The sequence below is a fragment of the Petaurus breviceps genome, unplaced genomic scaffold (genome assembly GCF_028583685.1).
Source record: "Petaurus breviceps papuanus isolate PSGF00001 unplaced genomic scaffold, PetGlider_PUasm1.0 90808, whole genome shotgun sequence".
Classification (NCBI taxonomy): Eukaryota; Metazoa; Chordata; class Mammalia; order Diprotodontia; family Petauridae; genus Petaurus; species Petaurus breviceps.
In genome coordinates this window covers 2,979,549-3,005,288 of record NW_027187349.1, presented here as the reverse complement: position 1 = coordinate 3,005,288, position 25,740 = coordinate 2,979,549, and the positions used below count along the sequence as shown (strand labels likewise).

The 25,740-nt window shown below is 38.7% G+C and overlaps 1 pseudogene; it reads left to right on the top strand.

Moving 5' to 3' along the window:
* LOC138147881 (olfactory receptor 6C2-like) overlaps positions 1–25,740 on the top strand; it is a 47,956-nt pseudogene that overhangs the window by 4,859 nt on the left and 17,357 nt on the right.

The following is a 25,740-nucleotide window of genomic DNA, read 5'->3' as shown; positions in this document are numbered from 1 at the left end:
CTCACATGACTGGAATGCTCTCCCTCCTCATTCTGCCTCTTGTATTCTCTGGACTTATTCAAGGCTCAGCTTAAGAGAAACCTTCAACTCTCCTGAACACTAACTCCTCCGTTAGTGTTTCCCCTATCCTGAAATTACTTTTTATATGGTGACTTCTCTGGTTTCCTCTAAGTCCCAACTAAAATCCCATCTTCCACAGAAAGTCTTCTCCAATCCCTCTTAATTCTAGTGTCTTCCCCATGTTAATTATTTCCCCTGTATCCTGTCTGTACCTTGCTTTGCATATATTTGTTTGCATGTCGTCTCCCTCGTTTGATGGCAAGCTCTTTGAGGGCAGGGACTTTCTTTTGTTTCTTTATGTTTCCTCAGTGCTTAGCAAAGTACCAGGCAAATAGTAGGAACTTAATAAATGTTTATTGATTGATATACATTATGTTTTATTATAGAGAAAAAATGGCATAGTGGATACAGACCCTGGAGTTCATAAGATCTGAATTTAAGTCCTATCTCTGACACAAGTTGGCCATATGACCCTGGACAATTTCTAAATTTCTCAGTGCTATAGACGTTGAGCTTAGGAAACTCCTTCCATCAACGAAGATCTCTGTCCCTGCTCTGCAACAGAGGGGTTCCTGGGGACATGGAAAATGATACTTCTAAGGTTACAGAGTCAGCACATGTTTGGAGTAGAATTTGAGCCCAGGTCTTCCTGAATCCTCCTCTAAGACCATATTTTTTTTTCTTTTTTTGCTTTTTGGAGGGCAATTGGGGTTAAGTGACTTGCCCAAGGTCACACTGCTATTTTTTGTGTGAAATGTCTGAGGCCGGATCCGAACTCAGGTTCTCCTGACTCCAGGGCTGGTGCTCTATTCACTGTGCCACCTAGCCACCCCTTCTAAGACCATAAATTACAGTATAGTTATGGATATTTACTGATGGATAGAGTTTCCATAGCAGGTGTTCCCTGGACCAAAGGTATCAAATTCTTGATAGGCAAAACTCCTGAGTATAGCTTGAACCATAGTAAAATATAATTGGGAAAGATTTAACAAAATAAACAAAAATACAATATAACATAGATAATGTTAATTTGTGGTTTTCTAAGGTATGTAGCCTGCAGGGATCCATGTCTGTTTGAGTTTGACACCATTGCTTATGGTGAAGTTGACTTCTGCCTGCAACAATGAGAGCCTTGCCTAAATCTAAATCTTCCTAGTAACCATGCGCTACCTGTTAACAAGACACACCTGCTTCCCTTTTCCTGCCTCTCTTTCCCTGTGGTTAAAGGTACCCAACACACCTGCTTTCTCTTCCTTGTGGTTAACTTTCCACACAGAGCATGCCCCACTCCTGATAGAGTGCCCAAGGTTTGTGTATAAAAGCAAGCCCCTGTCCTTCTCCAAGCTGCTGGTGTTCCTGAGACTAGGCCACTTCTTTTACATCAATAAAATCTCATCATCCTCTTCACTTACATCAATGAAATTTTAGCTTCACCCTCCTCCCACCCGGCCTTCTGAATTTATATCTCTCCATTCTGACTAACCCATTGTGAGGTATATATGAATTCATCTAAAGAGCTGTAAAGCACTCTACAAATATAAAACATTATATAGATACTGATTATTGTTTATTGGACCCAAACTGTGATTTCATCATGAAGGGAGCTCCTCCAGTGAGGAAACTTCCTTCTATATCACAAATTGGCAATTTGTTCTACCGTTTATTGTCATGCTAAGCTCTGAGGATTCAGAGAAGGGTGAAAACCAAAAACCAAACCAAGTTCCTGTTCTAAAAAGAGCTTACATCCTAATGGGAGAGACAACATGCAAACTACTATGCATATACAAAAATAGAAACAGGATAAATCAGAGATAATTAATAGAAAGAAGGCAGTATCATTAAGCAAGGTCCAGAAAAAAACTTCTTGTAGAAGGTGGGATTTTTGCTGGGATTTGGTGGAAGTTGGTAGATAAGAGATAAAGGAGAGAATTGCAGGCAGGGGGGGATACCTGGTGAAAATGACCTTAGTGTTGAAAGTTGTCTCCTGCACTGGACTGTGATCTCTTCCAGAACAAGGACTATTTTTTGTCCTCTTCTTTGTATTCTTGATATTTAGCACATAGTAGGTGCTTAATAAATGTTCATTGACTTGGCGGAAGGAATTTATAAAGATTAACAAGATGTGGTCTTTACTTGTAAGTAATTCTTGACATTGACTACTCAGAGCTCAAGAAGGCATCATCTGAAAGAAATTAATTGAGCTGCTGAAGGAGATTTTGGCCCAGCCTGGATAATCAGACTTCATATGACAGTACTTAGATGTGGCTGTCTTTTAAGCTGGGGGTGGAGAAGAGGTAGGTTTAGTAGGCTGAGTGAAAGGGAAGTTTCCTTACATAAGCTTTGGCCAGCATGAGCTCAAAGCCAGGGTCAGTGAAATAAACCAAGAATATTGTTGGTGATTAAATAGGGAAGGGGTGGAATGAATTTGTAAATAAAAATGAAAACACAGCCTTGGTAACTAAGCAATTTGGCTGCAGTCACAGTAACTATTCCTTTTCTAGAGAGGGAATTTTCCCTTTGAAAATAAAAATAATAACACCTGACAGTGTCCCACACAGTTGTGATTTCAGGTAAGTTTTGGGCTATTGTCTTAGGGGGACAGTGCCTTTTTACGTATGTTTCATAGATAAGGTCATATACCAAGCTGTCTAGAGTTTAGATGGAATCTATGTTCCTTATCCTGGCATTCAAGTTTGTACATAATCTATTTCCTGTTTACCTTTCCAGGCATCTCTTGCGCAGCACCCTTTATATATTTCTCATTCCAGTCAAGTTGGACTGTACTTTTTTCCCCATTTCTTGTCCCACTCACATCTGCATGCCTTTGTTTACATTGTCCTGAATGCCTGGAATGGTTTTTGGTACTTATCCCTCAATTTCTACTTATAGAAGTCCTTCCCTTCTTTTAAGACCCAACTCAAGAATCACAATATAGAAAGATAATTATTCATGTATAATTCTTTATTTTCCAGATAGGTAAATTGAGGCAAAGAAGGGTTGTGAATTATTCAAAGTCAAATAGGTTAAAGGTAATGGAGCTGAGATTTGAATCCAGGTCTTCTGAATCCAAGTCCCATTATTTTTCCATGACACTATATTACCCTTCATCTTGAAGCCATCCCTTATAAGCTCTTCCCTCTCCCCACATGTTTCCTTTCTCTTACCAATCCTCACTTCTCCCCTATAAGCTGGATACCTGAACTTCTCCTTTGCATCTATCACACTCTCTCTTGTTGCATAATTATTTGTCTTTTTTCCCCATTAGACTGTAACCTCAATCTAATGGGATTAGATTGGGATCTGGAAATAGAGTCTACCTCATCTCTACCTTTGTTGTCTCAATCAGTGCCTAGGACAGTACCTTGTGTACTTTGCTGTTTAGTCATTTTCAGTTATGTTTGACTCTTCCCTTGGGGTTTTCTTGGCAAAGAAACTGGAGTGGTTTGCCATTTCCTGCTCCAGTTCATTTTACAGATGAGGAAACTGAGGGAAACAGGGCTGGGTGACTTGCCCAGAGTCACACAAATAATAAATGACCTTGCACATAATAGGGATTTAATAAATATTTAATGAGGGTTGAGTTCAAATCCCCATGATCCAATCAGGTTAACAACCATGTATTTAATTAAATTGAATGAAACTGAAGTAAGGGCCTTAATGGAGAGCTCCAAATTCACAGTATAGGGTAGCTAGGCAAGATACTTTTTAACAACCGTGGGAGAGAGATTCCTAACTGGATGAATCATTGGTCTGTTTTTGTAGGAAAGCTGAAATGGCTGCATAATTGGCTCCTGCTAAAAGTGTACTTACAGCCCGAATTTTCAGTAATACAATCCATTATTAGCTATGTTTTCGCAAATTAAATTAAGTGTATAGCTGATGTATTCTAACAAATTTGGGTGTGTTCCCCAAAGGATAAAGGAATCACATGCTCTTTGAGGTTATTTCTAAGCCATACCTGAATTGATGTGTGTGTGTGCGTGTGTGTGTGTGTGTGTGTGTGTGTGTGTGTGTGTGTGTGTGAGAGAGAGAGTATTTTTTACTGAAGTGGTCATTTTATCTCCACTTGAAGTCTTAAGTAAGGGCAAACCTACTCTCTGCCAAGGCATTACATTTCACTTCAGGATAACTCTGTCATTAAGTTTTTCCTTACTGTGAGACCAAGTATGACTTTCTGCTATTTCCATTCTTTGCTCCTAGTTGGGCCTTCTGAGGTCAAGCAGAATTTGTTTAATCTCTCTTCCAGAATAGCCCTTCAAACAATTAAAGCCAGTGTCATATACTCCCTAAGTTTTTCTTCTCCAGGCTAAATATCCCTAGTTTCTTCAACTTCTTTATATGGTTTCACTTCCCATCTCACCATCCTGGCTGCCTGCCACCAGGCATATCCCAGCTTGTTGATGTCCTTCCTAAAAATACGATGCCAGGAATTGAACACAATCCTCCATAAATGGACAGTCCAGGACATTCACCTCCTTTATTTGGGACTGCACACTTCAATTAAGTGGAGTATCGTTGGGAGAAGGAATGCTCTCTTATTCCTGCTGGGGTGCGGCACTGGAATCTTAGACTTCCCAATTACCTAAACTGGCATGTATTTAGTCCCATCTCACCTTCCAATTTCCTCTTATAGATCAGGACTATGACCCTTTGGTCCTTCATCTCTCCTTCTCACATGGAAACAGCTCTGATTTTTTTGAGGGGTGGGGGAATACAAATTCTTCCTGGTACACAATCTTCCTGATTTCTCCCAAGAGAGATAATTTCTTCATTAGAATGTTCTGTTTGTTCTTCTTTTTCTACAAATAGACTTCCTCCTCCTTAGATTGTCATCACTAGTCATAAATTCACCTCAATGAACTTGAATCACTCACCCCTTGGCCCTAATTCCTGGAACCCACTGAACAAGCCAGCTAGAATATTGAGTACTTCACAAACAACAGCACTCCACTGCCTTTGTAGTAGAAAACACCTCATAAGCAATTTACTCATAATGTTTATGTTTGTTTCTGGTGAGATACATCTGAGATCATGTTGGACAGTGTTTTGATGTTGGGAAACTTATTTTCAACTTAAGTGATTGACTTAGGGTTCCCAGAACAACTATTTTGTTCTGTTTATTTTAGATCTTATTTTAGAGATTGTTTCTTTTCCCAAATAACCAAGATTTCCTGGGGTATCCCATTTAATCTACCTGGAGACAAGGTTGTCAGAATCTTTAGGTTTACCTTTCTTCTTTGGTCTAAGTGTTTAGGGTCCTTGAGCAAGACTTTCTTGTTTGGGTTACCCCAGCAGGGTTGGGTTAAAAAATGAAACAATTTCTGCTCTCAAAAGGCTAACATTTTATTTAGGGAATATAATACATACATAAGAGGGGAAAGAGATGAGAGAGAGAGAGAGAGAGAGAGAGAGAGAGAGAGAGAGAGAGAGAGGGGGGGGGTCAGGCAGCAAGGCAGACAGAAAGACATGCACAGAGAGCAGAGAGATAGAGACAACATTAACAATTGAGGGTATTCAGGAAGGCTTTTGGGAAGAGGTGGCCCCTAAGCTAAGGATTCTGAAAGGTGAGGATAAGTATATTTCCAGCAATGGACAGAGGCAAGAAATGAAATGCTGAATTAGGGGAACAACTAAGTAGTCCATTTTGATTGCAACATAGATTACATGAAGTAACATGAAATAATACTGGAATACAACTAGAAATAATACTGACTGGAGCCAGATTGTGTAGGGCTTTAAAAGTCAGGCTGATAAATTTGTATTGTTTTTTTTCTAGTCATTAGGAAGGCACTGATGGTTTTTGAGGAGGGGAATGACTTGGCCAGACTTATGTCTTAGAAAGATTATTTTAGCATTTGTGTTGAGGGTGAACTGGAGAGAGATGAGGTGAGGAGTCTGGAGACCAAACAGGAGGCTATTAGAATAGCCCTGGTGAGAGGAGATGAGGGTTTGAACTGAAGTGCCCAACAGAAATTATACACTAGAGCCCCCTTAAATCTGTTAGAGGGGACCCCTACTGGGTTCCTTGAAAACCACCTAATAGGCTCCAATAGTAAAGAAATGTTTCACCTGTGTTGCTAAAACATGCCACAGATTCCCACGGATTCAGGTCTGTTTATGTTTGTATTCAAAGCTTTGTTAAGGGACTATGGCTTTGCTTTGCTTCAGTAGAAATAATATTAATGATTTGTCTTAATAGAATAATACTGAGAATGTTTTGCTTGAACCCAAATAATACTGGGAATGATTTGCCTTAATAAGAATAATACTGGGAATGTTTTGCTTCAGTAGACACAATGCTAAAGACATTGTACCCCTTAGAAGCATATTCTGTTGCCAGCAATCACATTGTCTATAAAATTATGTGTAACAGAAAGCTCGAGGCTGTCTTTCGGTCTGAGAGGCAGCCCTGGCTGGTTAATAAATACTCCTATCAAATTATAATTGGCCTAGCTGTCCTGTTTTATCTAGGTGTCCATTACAGAACTAGAGTAGTGAATATGGGAATGGAGAGAAGGAGATAGATGCAATAGATTTGTAGATTTTATTCAGTGAATATGAATAGGAATTAATAGAATCCGTGTGTGTGTGTGTGTGGACTGTGGGGGTGGGCATGAAGAGGAAAGAATCAAAGATGGGATAGGCTTCACAAAATTGACCAAAAAAACTTTTTGCCTGAATTTCCAAGGGTAGTAGTTTCCAGCTGCTGTCTCCTCTACCTTATAAAATTATAACAAGTACAGTTCACCCCACAGGCCACTAGGCAAATATTTGATTGCCCTGGGGGCTTGTTCATCCCTGCCAATGGGTTGACCTGAAGTAATATGGCTGTTACTTTTCTCATTTGTATTGGTCTCTGTTCACTGAGACAAGGTAGTAACAGCAGTAGCAACAACTTTTATTTATTTATTTATTTTTAAAAGCAATCCAGGTTAAGTAACTTGCTGAAGGTTACACGGCCATTTATTTCTGAGTGTGGTGCCGAGTATCTGAGCCTGGATTTGATCCAGGTCATCCCGACACTGGAGCCAGTGCTCTTACTCGCTGTGCTACCTGGCCACCCCTAACAACTTTTATTTTTAAGTATGGCTTTAAGGTTATTTAACTTCCCTGGGTCTCAGTTTCTTCATTTATAAAATTAGTAGAGTTGGGCTAGATGGCCTCTGAGGTCCCTTTATAGCTCTGGAAATAATCCTATGATCCCCACTGGTCACCTCATTTAATTCATTCAATAATTCACAGTTTAGAAGATTCTGGTCATTGTTGTTCAATTGTGTCCATCTCTTTTTAAAAATAGTATTTAATTTTTCCCCAATTATATGTCAAGATAATTTTTAGCTTTCATTTTTACAAGATTTTGAGTTCCAAATTTTCTCCTTCCTCCTCCCTCCCTCTCTTCTTCCTAAAATGATAGGTAATTTGATATGGGTTACATATGTGCAATTATGTAAAACATGTTTCCATATTAGTCACAATTTTGAAAAAAAAAACAGATCAAAAGGGGGGAAAAAACATGAGAAAAATCAAGAGGCTGAAAAAAGTATTTTTCAATTGGTATTCCCAGTTCATCAGTTCTTTATCTGGATGTAGATAGTATTTTCCATCATGAGTTCTTTATACTTGTAGAATCATTGTGTTACTGAGAAAAGTTGTCATTCATAGTTGATCATCGCACAATATTGCTGATACAGTGTTTTCCTGGTTCTGTTCATTTCACTTTGCATCAGCTTGTACAACTCTTTCTAGATTTTTCTGAAATCTGCTTACTTATCATTTCTTATTGCACAGTACTATTCCATTACATTAAAATAACACAGCTTGTTCCCCAATTGATGGGCATCCTCTCAATTTCCAATATTTTGCCACCACGGAAAGGACTGCTATAAATATTTTTGAGCAAGTAGGTCCTTTTCCCTTTTTAATGATCTCTTTGGGATACAGACCTAGTAATGGTATTACTGGATCAAAGTGTATGCACTATTTGGTTGCCCTTTGGGCATAGTTCCAAATTGCTATCAAGAATGGTTGGATCAGTTCATAAGTCCACCAACAGTGCATTAGTGTCCCAATTTTCCTACATCCTCTCCAATATTTATCATTTTCCTTTTTTGTCCTATTAGCCAATCTGATAGGTATGAGGTCATACTTCAGAGTTGTTTTAATTTGCATTTTGTTTTAATTGGCATTTCTCTACTAAAAATGATTTAGAGCACTTCTTCATATGACTATAGACAGCTTTGATTTCTTCATCTGAAAACTTCCTGTTCACATCCTTTGATCATTTATCAATTGTCACATGGTTTGTATTCTTATAAATTTGACTCAGTTCTCTATATGTTTGAGAAATGAGGCCTTTATTGGAGATACTTACTGTAATGATTGCTTTCCAGCTTTCTGCTTTCCTTCTAATCTTGGTTGCATTAGTTTTGTTTATGCAAAAGCTTTTTAATTTAATATGATCAAAATTATCTATTTTACATCTTGTAATGTTCTCTATCTTTTGTTTGGTCATGAATTTCTCCCTTCTTCACAGATCTGACAGGTAGACTATGCCTTGCTGTTCTAATTTTCTTTTGGTGTCACCCTTTTTGTCTAAATCATGTACTAATTTTGATCTTATCTTGGTATATGGTATGAGATGTTGGTCCATACCTTGTTTGTGTCCTTTTGTTTTCCAGTTTTCATGTCCAACACTTTGTGATCCCATTTGGGGTTTTCTTGGCAAAGTTATTAGAGTGGTTTGCCATTTCCTTCTCCAGCTCATTTTACAGATGAGGAAATTGAGGAAAACAGGGTTAAGTGCCATAGCTAGTAAATGTCTGAAGCCAGATTTGAACTCAGGTCTTCCTTACTCCAGGCCTAGCACTCTACCCACTGTGCCATCCAGCTGCCTCCTTAGAGAACTTACTAAATATGTATTGAATGTAATTTAAATTCCAGATACAGGGTAAGAGGAATGTTTTTATAATGCAAGGCTCCATATGATAATTGTTATGAGAGTGGCACTGTTAGCAGAAAGGAAAATAGTGCAAGGAGAGAAGGTTTACAGAGAAAGTAATTGGGAAAGTAATTCACCAGGCCAATAATGCCCACATTCCAAAGGAAAGGGTCAGCAAAAGGAATATCTTTTCCCATTTGGTTCTACTTTCTACTTCAACCTATATCATATAGGTATAGAAGCCTACAGCAGGATTATAGATTTAGAGCTAGAAGATATCTTGGAGGCCAATTCATTCAAACCTCTTATTTTATAGATGAGCAAACTAAAACTGTGACTAAATGACTTGTCTAAGGTCACACAGTAAGTAATGTCAGGATGTCATGAACCTAAAACACAGTCATTTTCTCCTCAAAAACAAATATATTCTGGCCATTCCTCTTCAGACTTCCATAGTTCTCCAAATGCCTTGACCTATAGAGTCCTAACTTAGTATCACTACCATCTTACAGCATTATGCATAAAACTTATGGAGAAATGTTGTTTAGAGAATTTCCCCCAATGAAGAGGGCTTACTTGACCCCAAGCATTGTGGGAAATGGAGTACATGGATGCATCTTTTATTTTTTTTTCTATTTTTTTGGAGGGGTCAAGGCAAGGCAATTGGAGTTGTGTCACACATCCAAGGTCACACATCTAGTTATGTGTCAAGTGTCTGAGGTTGGATTTGAACTCAGGTCCTCCTGACTTCAGGGCCGGTGCTCTACATCTTTTAAAAAACAAATAGAGTATAGGTTGCCTAAATTATTTTTTAATGACAATTGTTTGAGCAGTTACAGAGTTTGGACATGTCATTACATAAAAAGGATGCATTTAAGTCATAATGAAGCTGTGTTTCTGATACAAGCTTAGGTCCTTGCTTGTGATTTTATGGGTTTAACTCTTTTCCTTCTCCCTGGAAAAAGTGTGTGACATTGTGGATACTAGTATAGTATAGGAATAGTATAAACAAAATGCATTAATGTTTAGAGGAGGAATGTAACACAACAATTGTAAACAAGTCACTTCTTACCTTACCTCAAAACTCACTTCCTTTATTGAACTCTATCACTCATACTTTTAATTTTCTTCTGCCTCATAGTTTGTACAAAATGTCAGAGAAAGGGTCCTCCCTCTTCAAATTTCACATAGCATTTTGGATCTTTCCAATATACATTTAACTTTCTGTCTTGAATTACAGTTACTTGTTGATGCTATCAAATGTCCTCTTTAGATTGCAAGCCCTTTGAGGGCAGGACAGGATCTTATTCACTAGTTGCTTGTCAAGGCCTCACATGATGTGTTGTGTATAACTAATGCTTAACAAGTATTTGTCTAATTGAATTGTGCAGGAAGGAAAGAAATTTAATAAAAAGAAACAAATGATCAAAAACACATGTACTGTCATTTATTAAGCAACATGTTAACACATTGGCCATTGATAAATGAGGGAAAGATGGTTATTAATTGAAGGCTTATACATATACATACATACATATAGTCTGACAGGCTAATTAATTACTGCATTTTTCAAAATAGTATAATTTTCTCTCTCTAAGGTGGTTCTTTCACTTTATGGTTCTGTGTATAGAGGTAGAGGGAAGTCAAAAGTCACATACTGTAGTGTGTAGAGAGCATAATTTTAGTCTTATTACAGTAGTCAAAGTAATTCATCTTCTCAGTATCCATGATTTCATTGGTGTGACCACTTTGGCCACTGAGCCATAGTCCAGCTCTTAAGTAGATAGATCTTATTTACTTTAATTTAATTCCATAAGCATGTTATATGCCCAATACTGTGTTAGGTACTGGGGATCTAAGACAAAGAGGAAGATGACCCCTGACCTTAGGAAGCTTTCTAACAAATACATATTATTTCAGTCTCACTGACTTTGATTTTTATGGAGCGAATCTCGTTTCTCCTACAGTAAGGCACATATGGCTATCACGCCTACACACAAGGGAGACCTATATTTGACCCTGATGCTCGATCATACTTTCTGACTTATAATAAATACGTAACAAATTAGTCAATGAGCATTTATTAGGTGCTCACTATGTTCCAGGTCCTATACTAAGTTCTGGAGATATAAGAAAAGAAGGAAAAGAAAGAAACAAATCTACTATGTGCCAGGCACTGTGCTAAGTAATTTGCAAACATTATCTTGTTTGATCCTCGGGGCGGCTAGGTGGCACAGTGAATAGAGCACTGGCTCTGGAATTAGGAGGACCTGAGTTCAAATTCGGCCTCAGACACTTAACACAAAAACTAGCCGTGTGACCTTGGGCAAGTCACTTAACCCCAACTGCCCTCCAAAAAGCAAAAGAAAAAATCTTATTTGATCTTCATAATAATAATGATGATGATGATAGCTAACATTTATATGGTACTTGTTCTGTGCTAAATGCTTCATAATGAGGCATTGGAGCAGGAATTTAGTGGAGGTATAAAGTCACAGGTATGAATGGAATATTTCCTTGAACAGATGTACAGATGAATTTTAAGTGTGCTGTTCTTAAAATGTCATAGTCATGTGCGGTGGCATGCTACAATCCCTGCTACTGCAGGAGGCTAAAACTGGTAGATTGAACTCACAGTGGGCACAGCCAATCAGGTGTTTTTATTGAATCCTGCAGCAGTTCGATGAGTCCCTGAGAGGAGAGGGCAAGCAGAAGTGAACCGGCTGAACACAAAGCTCCTGTGCCAATTAGCAGTGGGATTGTGTCCATAAGTGGCCTCTGCACTTCTAGTCTGGATGAGATAGAGAGACCCAGTCTCAAAACCCAACCCAAAATGTTGGCATAAGACAATTGGATTGTCTGTCCTAAGAACTGCATTGTTTGTTCTAAGTTTTTGAATGTGAGGAGAACTGTATCAGACCCAAAGTCTGGAAATTCCAATGTGACTAGCACAGCCACTGTCCTTGATGACACTCAATAGGTGTTTATTGCTGCAGTGGAAATATCAGATGGCAGGTGGGGATCCAGATGAAGAGAAAATTTATCTCTGGATGTGATGCCATGCTGGTAATCCTCAAGGATGAATTCCTGTGTCTGTTAGTCACTCTAGAGGTGCAGTGCAAATTTCTTACAGATTCTCTACGGTGCAGCTGGTATATCTGAACGCACATGGAAGATAGTGTTTATGTCCTCACCTTCCTTGAATAAAAAAAGAAAGAGAGAAAGAAAGAAATTCCACTCCCCCAAACAAAAAATAACTTTTCAAATTAGAAACATTGCCTGACCCATCTGAAAGGATGTAGGATTTCCTAAGATCCTAAAGATTCTAATTTTATCCTATGCATTATAGTTGATGGAATTCTTTAGGAGGAAAAGGAGGTGAGGAGACTAAAACAATCTCTGAAAACATGGGAATTCAAAAAGACTCCATTAGAAGAAAAGTATGATCGAGTGTCAGGGCCAAATGTAGGTCTCCCTTGTGTGTAGGTGATTGTTCTTGCTGTAGGTGTGGTAGCCATATGTACCTTATTGTAGGGAGAGATGAGATCAGCTCCATAAAAATCAAAGTCAATGAGACTGCAAGTCTAAAGCAGGATGTAAATTTCTTGTGAAGAAGTATGTTGTCAAATGATTGGTGGTCTAGAAGCTGACTGGATCATGGAATCATGTGGTAGGATAGGGGGACAGCGGGAAGGGAATAAGCATTTATACCACTCCTGCTATGTACCAGGTACTTTGCAGGTATCATCACTTGATCCTCACAGCAAAGTTATCCTCTTTTACAGTTGAGAAAACTGAAGCAAACACAATTTAAGTGACCTGCCATGGTCATGCAGCATGTGTCTGAGACCAGATTTAAACTCAGGTCTTCCGGGAATCCTAGGTGCAGTGCTCCATCAACTGTGCTACCTAACTGCCTTTATTGCAGGGAAGAAGGAGATTGAAGAAATGTATTAAGTTGGGCCTTCAGAATAAACTTTGGAACCTCAAACTTTGTGTTTGGAGTACTAGGTGTTCCTACATCTCGTCCTACCCTCTGACATTTCTGTGCATTCAGACAGACCCTCGCCCAGGCCTGGAATGAGCTCCCCCTAAATCCTTGTATGTTAAAATTCTCTTCTTCCTTCAAGGTTCAGGTCACATACTAAGTCTTCCTTCAAGTTAAAAGTGATTTCTCCCTCCTCAAATTCTTCAGTCTTTTTGTTGGAGATGACTGCTGAAGTCTTCCCATCCCCCCCTAACTATTGCTATCTCCTTTTGTCTTTCTCTCTCTCTCTCTCTCTCTCTCTCTCTCTTTCTCTCTCTCTCTCTCTCCCTCTCTCTCTCTCTCTCTCTCTCCCTCTCTCTCTCTCTCTCTCTCTCCGTCCATCCGTCCATCCATCCATCCATCCATCCATCCATCCATCCATCCATCCATCCGTCCATCCGTACATCCGTACATCCGTCCATCCGTCCATCTGTCCATCCGTCCATCCATTTATCTGCCTGTCTATCTATCTATCTATCTATCTATCTATCTATCTATCTATCTATCTATCTATCTATCTATCTATCTATCTATCTATCTATCTGTCTGTCTGTCTGTCTGTCTGTCTGTCTGTCTGTCTGTCTGTCTGTCTGTCTGTCTGTCTCTCTGATATTTTAAGGTTTGAAGACAGCCTGTGATATTTGCTGTTGCTGTTCAGTTGTGTCTGATTCTTCATGACCCCGTTTGGAGGTTTCTAGGCAAAAATATTGGAGTAGTTTGTCATTTCCTTCTCCAGTTCATTTTACAGATGAGGAAACTGAGGTAAACAGGATTAAGCATCTTGACCAGGGTGACACAGTTATTAAGCCTCTAAGGCTACATTTGAACTCAGGAAGATGAGCCTTCCTAACTCTAGACCCAGCACTCTATCAACTGCGCCATGTACCTGCCCCAAGGTGTGGTAGTATATAGCAAACTGGCATAAAACCCAGGAAGACCTGGGGTAAAGTCCCACTTCTGACACATCCTGGCTATTTGACTCTGGGCATGTCTCTTAACCTCTCAGGGCTCTGGGCAATTATTGAAGACTATAAATTGCTGAGATGCACAGCCCTGCATAGTTAAAAGAATTTTCCTCATCTGGGAATTCCCTATTCCAGTGAAATTACAAATAGAGTCCCTATCTCAGTCCCCATCTCTATTCCTTTAAGGTTTAAAAAATAATTTATTTTTAAAAAAATTATCAAAAATTTATTTTTTTCTCTTTCCTACCTCTTTCCATGCCCATTGAAAAGAGAAAAAACCCACCAAAACTCTTGTAAATATGTGTAGACAAGCAAGACAGATCCCCACACTGGCCTTGTATGTCTTATCCTGCACTCTGCATCCATCACCTCTGTGTCATGAGATGGGTAGCATGCTTCATCATTGGCCCTCTGGAATCATGACTGATCATTGTATTGACCAGAATTTTTATAACTTTCAGAGATTTTTGTCTTGTTCTCCTGGTTTTTCTCACTTCACTCTACATCAGTTCATGTAAGTCTCCCCTGGTACAAAATACTTTACTCATAGCAACCTTGTGATACAGGAGAATAAGTACATGATCATTGGGTTATTAAATGACTTTCTTATTAACATATAGTGCTATGATAAAATTAAGGTAAACTGAGGCACAAAGTCCTAGCACATTCAATTTTTTGGTAAAGTTATCAATTACTAATAAAAAGGGTCTTGTCTTGTCAGCAAGCAAAAAGACCCCAAATGAATGCAAACAGATCAATTTTACAGACAAAAGAAGCATCCAAATGCTAGAAGACAATATCATAGATGTGAAAACAATATAATTATTTACATAGTCTGGAGCATTTTAGATAGGAAAACAATATGATTTCCTGGAAGTTTGGAATGCAGGATTAACAACAATCCCTCCTTCCATCTTGTCATTATAGAAAGCTCATTGGTGGTGTCCACCTGTGTGGCTAGTTAGTGTCACAGTGATAACAGACCAGACTTTCTTGAAGGACAACGTTACAGAGATAACTGACTGGACTCTGGCTTCCACCAGTATCCTTCAAGGACAACAGATTTCCTTGACACAAGAATAGAATAGTGATTAGCAGGAAAATTGAACTTCTAAACTTAATTAGCTCAGAGAGGAAAGCTGAACTTCTGAACTCAACTCAGAGACAAAGAAACGCAATTTAGTATACAAAAAATGTTGGCAGTGGTACAAAATGAAATAAAGTACAGGATAAAATTAATTTGATTTTCTCAATTTTCAATAGTGTCAGAACCAGAATTTGAACTCAGGTATTCTGACTCCAAATTCCCTCCTTTTTCCATCTCATAATACTGTACTATGAATAGGTTTTATTGAAGTAAAAGATAGAAGACTACCTGAAGCATTGTAGTTTCCACATAGTAACTATCAAGTATCCTTCACATTCTTCTGTGACCTAAATTTTCCAGGTCCTGCTTAAGTCTGATTTACAAGAAATTTTGTCTAGTTTTTAATAATTTTTAATATTGTTAAAGTTACATAGTTTAATGATATGTTTTAGTCCTCATCCTGAATCTTATACAGGTAGTTAGGTAGGTGATACAATGGATGGAGAATTCAGGAAGACCTAAGTTAGAATCTTGCCTCAGACACTAGCTAGCTTTGTGACTTTGGGCAAATCACTTACTTTCTTTCACACTTAGTTTTCTCTTCTGTAAAATGGGGATAATAATAGCACCTACCTTCCAGGGTTGTTGGTAGGATCAAATGAGCCAATATTTGAAAAGTACTTTGCAAACCCTTATGCCTTTGATACCACTGCAGATATCTGAGCTCAGTTCAAAATGATGATCACTTTTATGATAGGATTAATCTTAGCACTTTTGGACTTAGTTCCAGATTCTTTCCTGGATACTTATGTCATAGTTACATTAATGATTGAGAGAAATGCATGCTAAGCTAATATTTCTGGAGAAAATGTGAAATTAGAAGTAAATAGTTCTGACTATTTAAGTATAGAAGATAATTTTGAAGAAGCTGCCCACTTTGGTTTTTAATCAAGTTATCAAATCTTTATTTTACTAAAATCTTACTTTGATACCTCATTGCAGTGTTGAGATGACCCTAAGGTTTTTTTTTTTTTTTTGGAGAGGGGAAGGTAGGGCAATTGGGGTTAAGTGATTTTCCCAAGGTCACATGGCTAGCAAGTGTTAAGTGTCTGAGGCTGGATTTGAACTCAGGTCCTCCTGACTCCAGGGTCGGTGTTCTATTCACTGCGCCACCTAGCCACCCCCGATCCTAAGTTTTTGAAGACTATGTCAGCAGAGGATAGATTCTGGGAGGTTCTTTTGAGTCAGAAAGTCTTTGTATGTGGCCAAGCAATGCAGAGGATGATAAATGTTCAGGACCAGCCCAGCTAAATTTGGATAGACTAATCATTAGAAGTTTGGCCACTAGGTGGTGAATTTTTTACTCCATCTGCTAAGGCAGGGAGGAATTACAGTTTGAATCAGTGAAGGGAGTACTCAGAGATTAAATAATGAAGTTGAAATATCCATTCTACTAATTGGGTTGCAATTTAATTCCACAGTCTTTTCCTTAACTACTTGGAAGAGCCTAGCACTGGCTGGGTCTGCTACACTCATTTAAATAAATAGCAATATATGGTAAATCTCTGCCATATCACCTCAGCTGGGCAAAATGAAATGAGGAGGGCTAGAACATTACCCAATTGGTGAATGATCAAAGAATGCAAATGAAAAGTTTTCAGAGAAAGAAGTCTAAGATTTCAATGACAACATTAGAAAACCACTCTGAGGCTAATACTTCAGATTCATCTTATCTTGAAGGAAGGAAATGGAAGGAAAAAAACTAATTGCTGCCCTTTTTAGCCTTTACCATTCCTGGTATTCACTCTTACTTTCCTATATAGAAATTTGTTGGCCATTGAAATTTCACAATTATGTGGTGCTCAAAAGCACACAGAATGAGGAAGGAGACAGTCTTGAGGTTTTCTATCTTGGTCAGGTCATAGATGGAGTATTCTCTTCAGTGTGGGTTCCATATTTTAGGGAGGACATTGAAAAGTTTGGGTGAGTTTAAAAGATGGGCACCTAGGAGGTAAGGAGATTAGAAACCATGTCTTATGGGGATTGTTTAATGGAACTTGGAATGTGTGTAGCTATAGAAGAAAAGACATACATGATATATGTCTTCCAGTATTTTATTATGTATTATATTATATTTATTATATGTTATATTATAGGAGGTATTTTATGTGGAAGAGGGAATGTACTCATTCTGCCCATGCCCTCAGGTAGAAATACAGACAATGGACTGAAACTACAGGTAGGTAGATTTTGTCTCGATGTAAGGAAATACTAGCAATTAGAGGTATCCAAAAGCAGAATGGGCTGCTGTAGAAGGTAATGGGCAATCCTTCACTGACGGTCTTCGGTTAAAGATGGAAGACTATTTGTCAAGGACCTTGTAGAAGAGATTCGTGTCCAAATATGGGTTGAGTTAGACTTCTGAGATACCTTCTAATAATCAGAATCATAACTAGCATTTTAAGAGTCCTTTAAAGTTTGAACAGACTTTACATATTACTTCATTTGAGTCTCTATTACCCCTATTTTACAGATGAGGAAACTGAAGTTGGGAATGGGTAAGGGACTTACTCAGGTTCATACAGCTTCTTGACTTCAAATCCAACACTCTATCCCCTGTACTACCTCAATGCTGTAACTAATTCTGAAGGACTTTCATTATCAAGATAAGCCTTGAAAAATTTCCTCTAGGTATCCTATGGGCAGCTGGCAGATTTTCCTTGTTCTTGTCTTCTGGACTCCTTTATTTTGGTTCTAGCTTTATTCAGGGGTAGGGAACCTGCAGCCTCAAAGCCCCTTAATAATCAGTTTTGTTCTGTAAAACTTGGACTCAGTCAAAAGACTGTACCCAAGGACCTAGAAGTCCACATGTAGCCTTGAGGCTGCAGGTTCCTCACCCCTGATTAGACAATGTGGACATAAGACTGTGAGTCCTTGTGATAGGACCCAAGTCTTTTGCCTTTTTATTGTCACAAAGCTCACTTGAGACAGAAACAAGAATAGCACTTACCATCTACCCAGAGCCCTCAGTACCTTCATCTTCACATCTCTACTATGTCTTTATCTCCTTTGCATATTTCCTTGCTTTCTTCCTTTTTTCTTTTGTTTCTTCTTCTAATTTTCTTTTCAGTATTTGTCTCTCTCTTCCTTCTTCTTTTTCCTCTTTCCCCCACATTAATTCAAACGACAGAGAAATGGGCCTTTTCCTGCAACTAGCAACAAAAAAAGTGCCAAGAAGTTCCCAGGGGGAGTGGGGTGAAGGGTCATATATGCTCATGTGCAAACGACTTATGGGCTTGTGGGATGGCACAGAACATAGACAGGAAGGAAAAGAAACAGGAGATAGAAACTGGCACCATTCACTTGCTCTTATCTTCTTAACTTCTTATCAGAATTTTCTTGATTATGAATCCTCTATTGTGTTAGCCAATCATCCACGCTTATAATGAAAAAAATGTGCTGATGAAGAAGAAAGGCAGCTGTGTTGCTCTAGAAAGAATGCTAAATTTAGGGTTGAGGGACTTGGATTTTGAATTTCAGTTCTGCTACTTACTAGCTCCATAACATTGGGTGACTAATTTCAATTTTTGGAGTCTCAATTTCCTTATCTGTAAAGTGAGAGGGTTGGACTAAAAAGGACGCATCCAACTCTAAATGCTATCATTCTATTTCCAAACAGACTGTACTACAGGGATTTATTTTGCTAGAATCTGGTTACAGGACTCTTTAAGGCTGGGGATCAGAACCCAGGGACTGGAGAATAGAGGAACCAGTTCATTATTTAGAAATCTGGTCCAGTCTCTAACCCTCTTGTTCTGGTAGTCCCATTGTTCAGAACCATTGTGATACAACTAGAATTCTAAAGTTGGAGTGAGCGACTTTGGTTCATATCTTGGCTCTCACACTTAATCCCATGGATTCTTTTACTCAATATAATCTAGTCATACTGACTGAACAAGACATTTTACTTCTGAGTCTCAGTTTTTTCATCAGTAAAATGGGGACTATATTGCTTGTGTTATCTTCCATGGAAGGCCATTATAAAGAAAGAAACTTAGTAAACCTAAAAGCCCTATAGAAAGATAATGGAGTTTAGTAAGGATGAGCATTATCTGTTGTGTCATGGTGGCCAATGGGTGACCAACAGCTTTGTATCTTGCCCTCTGGTGTTTCTAGGGCCTGTCCTTAGTTACCAGACAAGAATGACAGGAATGGAAAGACTGACTGAAAAATGGTGAGGATGTTTGTCTCTTACCCCAAAAGACTTGGTGGGAAACCACATCGGATATTTCCTGCCTACACACAGAGATAAATGGAATTTGGTTGCTTCTAACTTGGTTGTGAATGAGGGTTGTGGACCATTAATGACTCCATGAGAGGAGGAGACCCACAGTTTAAGAAGTACTGAAGGGGTCATGAGTAGAATAAGTTTAAGAAGCCCTGAATTAGAGGACCAAGTAAGCAAGTGTTCAAAGAGGTCTTTAGGTCTGCCCAAAGTACTTTTTGTGTACTGGTTAAGACTACAAGAGACCCATTTCTAACCAAAGAGCTAGAAGTGTGTGAACCAACCCCAGCTGTCTCATTCTGTTGTTGTTCAGTCATGTCTGATTCTTAATCCCAAGGATAGGGATGGATATGGGAACTGTTTTAATCTTTTTAGGCCTAAGGATGCCTCAAGGCCTGTCTATATCCCCAGGTTCGTGGTGGGAATAGAATCCAATGGACACACTGTGGGCTGTTCCAATGTGAACGTGGACCCTTGAGTTTCAACCAGAGTCACATGACACTTGAAATCAGAAAGTCTTCTAATTTAAAGAAAGCAGACACCAGGAGTTCAGCATTAAGCTGTTTTTCGTGTCCCCTTTGCTACTTATGATGCATATATGTGCATGCATGTGGCAAGTGGGATAGTTAAAACATATTTGAACATATAGGAAAAGGACTGAAGATGAGACACACTACCACCAGCTGTGAGAGATGTGAGGGCCTTAAAATGTAGAATGAGGCATACTCTTTTTTGGACACAGCCAATGTGGGAATTTGTTTTGCTGGACTATGGATATTTGTTATCAGGATTATTTGTCTTTTTTAATTGTTTAATAGGAGGAGGGCTGGAAAGGGGAGATAATAAATGTTTGTAAAAATAGAGAAATTAAAAAAAATGAAAAACATAAAAGATGTGAAGATGTCATTTATACATAGTATTTAATGACATTGTCACTGAGGATTATAATTTAAAAAACGATTTTTTTGAGACAATTTTTTTGAGACAATCAGGATTAAGTGATTTGCCCAGGGTCACACAGCTAGTAAGTATCTGAAGTTAGATTTGAACTCAGCACTGGTACTCTGTTCACTGAACCATCCAACTGTCTTAACAATACAGTTTTAAAAGAACCTTAGATTTTTTCTAAAGAGGCAAAATTATTTCCTGAAACCCATTATTTTTTCAAGGCAAAGAGTTACTTTTTAGCTGTCTACAATACTTTTGGTATTTATTTAGGAAATAGTTCTTAAAGCTCATATGAACTTCTAACCTCTCGTCTCATGTTTTAGTCTCATCTCAGGTGTCCTCCTATTATTTAAAATTTTTTTTTTTTACTTTGGGGCACTAAATGCCTGAATTGTGCTGCTTACCCTCGATATGATTTACAGTATTTGCTATGGGCACAAAATTTCCTCATTATACCTCTGCCAGAGCAGCTTCTGGGAATGGAATCACTAGAAAAAGCAAGGAACAAACAGACAAGGGGAAATGCTGGGACAAGTACCAAACTGACAACTGGCTAGTGGGATTCTGCTGACCATGTACCAGCAGGATTTAAATGGCCTTCTATCCTGAAATCGATGTTAAATCTCAAGCTTCCCCCTAAAGCTAGTGCTTAACATGAAACAACAAGACAGGACCACCACCAATGAGGTTCTAGGGCACAGCCAATTAGCCCACAGAAAAGTGATGCATTCTGTGCGACAGCTCCACTGGCCAAGATGTGCTCAGAATTGGAATAAGAGGGGTGTTTTGATCCAAATCTCATATAGGGAACTAAAGTGGGAGCAGCTATAGGTGGGATGGGTCACAGAACTGTGGAATTCTGAAGAAAACCACTAGCAGACAGTCCAGCAATGATCAGATGTTGGGAAGGTCTTTTTCATTAGTGGCATCCATGGGTGCCATGAGGTGAGAACCATCTTCTTAAGGCTGCATATCTTAAGGCACCCATGTGTTGTTGTCCAACCATTTCAGTCATTCAAATTCTTTATGATGGCATTTGGGGTTTTCCTGGCAAAGATACTGGAATGATTTGCCATTTCCTTCTCCAGTGCACTTTACAGATGAGGAAACTGAGGCAAATAGGGTTAAGTGCTTGGGGGCACATGACTACTAAATGTCTGAGGCCAGGTCTTCCTGACTCCAGGACTGATGTCTACTCACTGCACCACCTACCTTCTCCTAATGCACACAAACAGTAAAAATAATTCAGATTATTAAATTTCACTGTTTCTTAACTCACTGAGAATGTTTTAAAATTTCATTTGTATAACTCTTAAGTTAAAACTGACTTTTAATTTAAACCCAATTGAAGTTTCAAAATGAATTTTGTAGATTTTTAAATCTTTTTTGACCAAACCTCTGATTTTTAAGATTAAATTATTTAAAAATCAATACAATTAATATGATATTAATCATACTTATTGTAAATTCTACTTAATAAATAATTATTAAATTATTGTTTGTAGGGAGCTCTCTTTGAGGAAGCTTCTTCCACCAATGCAGACCTTCACCTAGTCTACAACTTATAAGCTTAGTGAGTTATCAGAGGTACTGATAGGTTAAGTAACTAATCTAAAGTCACATGACAAGTACCTGTCAGAAGGAGAGAATTGAGACCAAATCTTCCTGACTCTGAGACCAAATCTCCATCTATTATGCCCCTTGTTCACTAATTTTATAGATTTTTAAATACTGACTGAATTTTTTTTCTCTGCAGTTGGGTAAAATCTAGTCTGCTAAATTACAGATGGGCTAGTTTTTGCACATGGGCTTTGGTACTATTCCTATACCTATAGCCTTACACATCCCCATACCCATGGGGTATGGTTATAACCACAGCTACACCTACATCTTGTTGTTTAATAAGGGGGTGGGTCCTTGTATTATATTTTGGCCTAGTGCATTGGTCCAGAAAAATTATACTACTAGAGGTCATCTGACCTTGTCTTTAGCAAACAGTATGTATGTTTTTCTTGATTCTAGATTGTTTAGTCTGGATAGAAGGATACTTAGGGAATGCTTGACATCGGTCTTCAAGTATCTGAAGGATTACCATGTGGTAAGAGGTATCAGGGTGGTTCTTTTTGGTCCTGAAGAACAGAACTAGGAGCAATGGGAGAGAGAGAAAGAGAGAAGAGAGGGAAAGAGGGGGAGAGAGAGAAAGAGAGAAGAGAGGGAAAGAGGGGGAGAGAGAGAGATTTATGTTTGATATAAGGAAACACTATGTAATGATTAGAACTGTTTCAAAGCAAAATGGGCTAAAAAGATAGTTAGTTCCTCCCACTGAAGTCTTCAAGTAAATGCCACTTATCGGCATTCCTATAGAGGGGATATTCATGGTTAAGTATGTGTAGGATGAGAATAATCACAGGATTATGAGTTACCTTTATCATCGACCTCTAGGTAGAAGAGACCTTTGAGATAATCTAATTCAACCCCTCATTTTACAGATGGGACCGCTGAGACCTACAGAGGTTCAATAAATTGTCCAAAGCTGTATATGCAATAAGTGACAGAACTGGGATTTGAACACAAGTCCTCTGACTTCAGAGGGTAGCTGGGTCAGTGTGCTGGGCTTGGAGTCAGGAAGACTCATCTTCCTGAGTTCAAATACAGCTTCAGATACTTAGTAGCTGTATGACCTTGGTCAAGTCACTTAACCCTGTTTGCCTCAGTTTCCTCATTGTAATGGGAATGTAAATTTTTAAGATCTTCCCTGCCCCTAGGCTAAAGTGCACCTGGAGCCTGGGGTGGGAGGCTTGTTTTTCAGTAGATACTTCTTGATTGGCCAGTGAGTCAATAAGGTTGTCACATTCTCTGAGCCAGGAGAAGGCTATATAAGCCCTGATGTGTAGCTTTGTTTTGGGGCTCACTTTGAGAAGTGTTGTGTGATTTGATCTGGTTTTTGGGGAGCTTTTTTTGAGAGCCCCCCCCCCCCCCGGCTTTGAAAAACCCAGATGTTGAAACCCAGATGTTGATTGGGTATGGATGTAATGGTTGGACAGTTTGAAATCTGTCTACTTGATCTGTTTCTCTGTCTTGATAATTCTGTCTGTATATTCTGAAATTCGGGGTGCTGACCTTTTTCCCCTGAACTAGGTAAATGATACATGTTTGACTGATTAAAGTAAGCTTGTTAACCCATTTTGAGTTGCTTTCTTTTAACAAAGCAGATCTAAGAACCTGTATGGGCAGCCACCCTGAGGACACTTAGGGTGCTTGCTGCTACATCACTTAACCCTGTTTGCCTCAGTTTCTTCATCTATATAATGAGTTGGAGAAGGAAATGACAAACCACTCTTGTATTTCTGCCAAGAAAAACCCAAATGCGGTCATGAAAAGTTGGAGACAACTGAAATGACTGAGCAACAAAACCTTAAATTTCTGACTCCAAAGCCACCATCATTTCCAACATATATTGTTTCTTTATGTCCTTTTCAACTATTTAAATATCTCTTCTCTTGAAAAGGTGCAGAACCCACTGAAAGGTAAGGTCTTTGTTTTGTGTAATGTGAGAAGTCTCCTGAAATTTACTTATACCCATGAAAATCACTAGCAACAAAGGTGTTGAGCAAAGAAGTCAGATGCCACCTGCATCCAAATATTCTTGTGTTCTAAGATTATGGGCTATATTAATATATTTCAAAGAGCTGAATCTGGATCATCTAGTTACCCTTCACTTTACTTATGATCAATTTATTTATTTTGAATAATTTTTCCCCAATTACATGTAAAAACAATTTTTAACCTTCATTTTGTAAAAATTCGAGTTCCAAATTCTCTTACTCCCCTTCCCTGAAACAGTAAGCAATTTGATATAGGTTATACATGTGCAACCATGCAAAAAATATTTCCATATTAGTCATGTTGTAAAAGAAAACACAGACAAAAAATCCCCCACAAAAATGTGAAATACAGTATGCTTCAATCTGCATTCAGACTCCATCAATTCTTTCTCTGGAGGTGGATCGCATTTTTCATCATGAGTCCTTTAGAACTGCCTTAGATCATTGCATGGCTGAGAATAGCTAAGTCACTCACAGTGAATCATTGTACAATGTTGTTGTTGCTATGTACAATGTTCTCCTGGTTCTGCTCACGTCACTTTGTATCAGTTCACATACGTCTTTTCAGGCTTTTCTGAGATCGTCCTTCTCATGGTTTCTTACAGCACATACCTATGATCAGTTTAAGGTGTATGATACTAAAATGTCAATTTTGGCTGTCATATTTCCAGGTCACCTTGGCCTTTAGCATTCCTGTCTAGTTAGTGACTGATTTGTGCTCCTAGGTTCAAAGTGGGGAAGTCATATGACCTGGGATGCTCTGAGGCTCAAATGAGACAAGAGATAAAAAGCACTTCATAAACCTTAAAGTGCTATATAAATGCCAGTTGTCATCATCGTCATCATCATCATCATCATCATCATCATCATCGTTGTTATTGTTGTCATAATTAATCTACAATTAGTCACTGGATTTTCAGTCTGGTGATCTGGGAATTCTACACTGTATCTGGTTCTCCCTAACAGGGAAGATGGGTTGCTGGTAGGAAATGATAGAAACTTTCTGGGGAAGGGATCCCTAGAATTTGTGATATAGAATGAGAAAACTTCAGTTCATTCTGTTCACTTCTCATTTCAGTTCATTCAACAAATAACTGGGAAAGCAGGATAGCACTAAATGGTAGAGGGTTTTGAATACCAGGTAGAGGAGTCTGAACTTTGTTGGGAAGCATTTAGGAGTCAATGAAGGGTTTTAGGCAGTGATGCAGAGGAAGGTTATAGTCTGATTTAGGTATGAAGAAGACTAGTTTGACAGTTAAAGCAAAGATGGATTGGAGGGAGAAGTGAGAGGACATTAGGAAAGTCTGTTAGGAAGTCATTGCAATAGTCTAGGCAGGGTAATATGAGAGAAATGACCACTGGGGTAGAAAGGAGGGAAAAGATATGAAAAATGTTATGGAATTGGAATCGACATTGGTGACAACCTAGCTTTGAGAGGTAAGAGGGAAAAAACCGTTAAAAGTGTTACTTTGTAGGCACCTGCTTCAAGAAGCTTTTCTTGATTTCCTCGGTTGTAATTCCCTTCTGTCAATCATTACACATTTTAAAAAAATGCCCTTGCAAGATGGTGGAGGAGAAATAGGACTTCCTTGTGGCTCCAGCTTCTACCTCCTCATATACATGTAAAAAATACTAAACAAATTTTAGAGCTACAGAACCCACAAAGTGATAGATAGAAGCAAATCTCTCACTGAAGGCAGTCTGGCAGGCTGGCAGGAAGGGGCTATAGCACTAAGCTGGGAGCTGAGCCCAGCCCTGATTGAGCTGCGTGGCTTTGGCCCCAGGGCAGCCCCAACCAGCAGTGGCCAGAACAGACTTCAGGAGA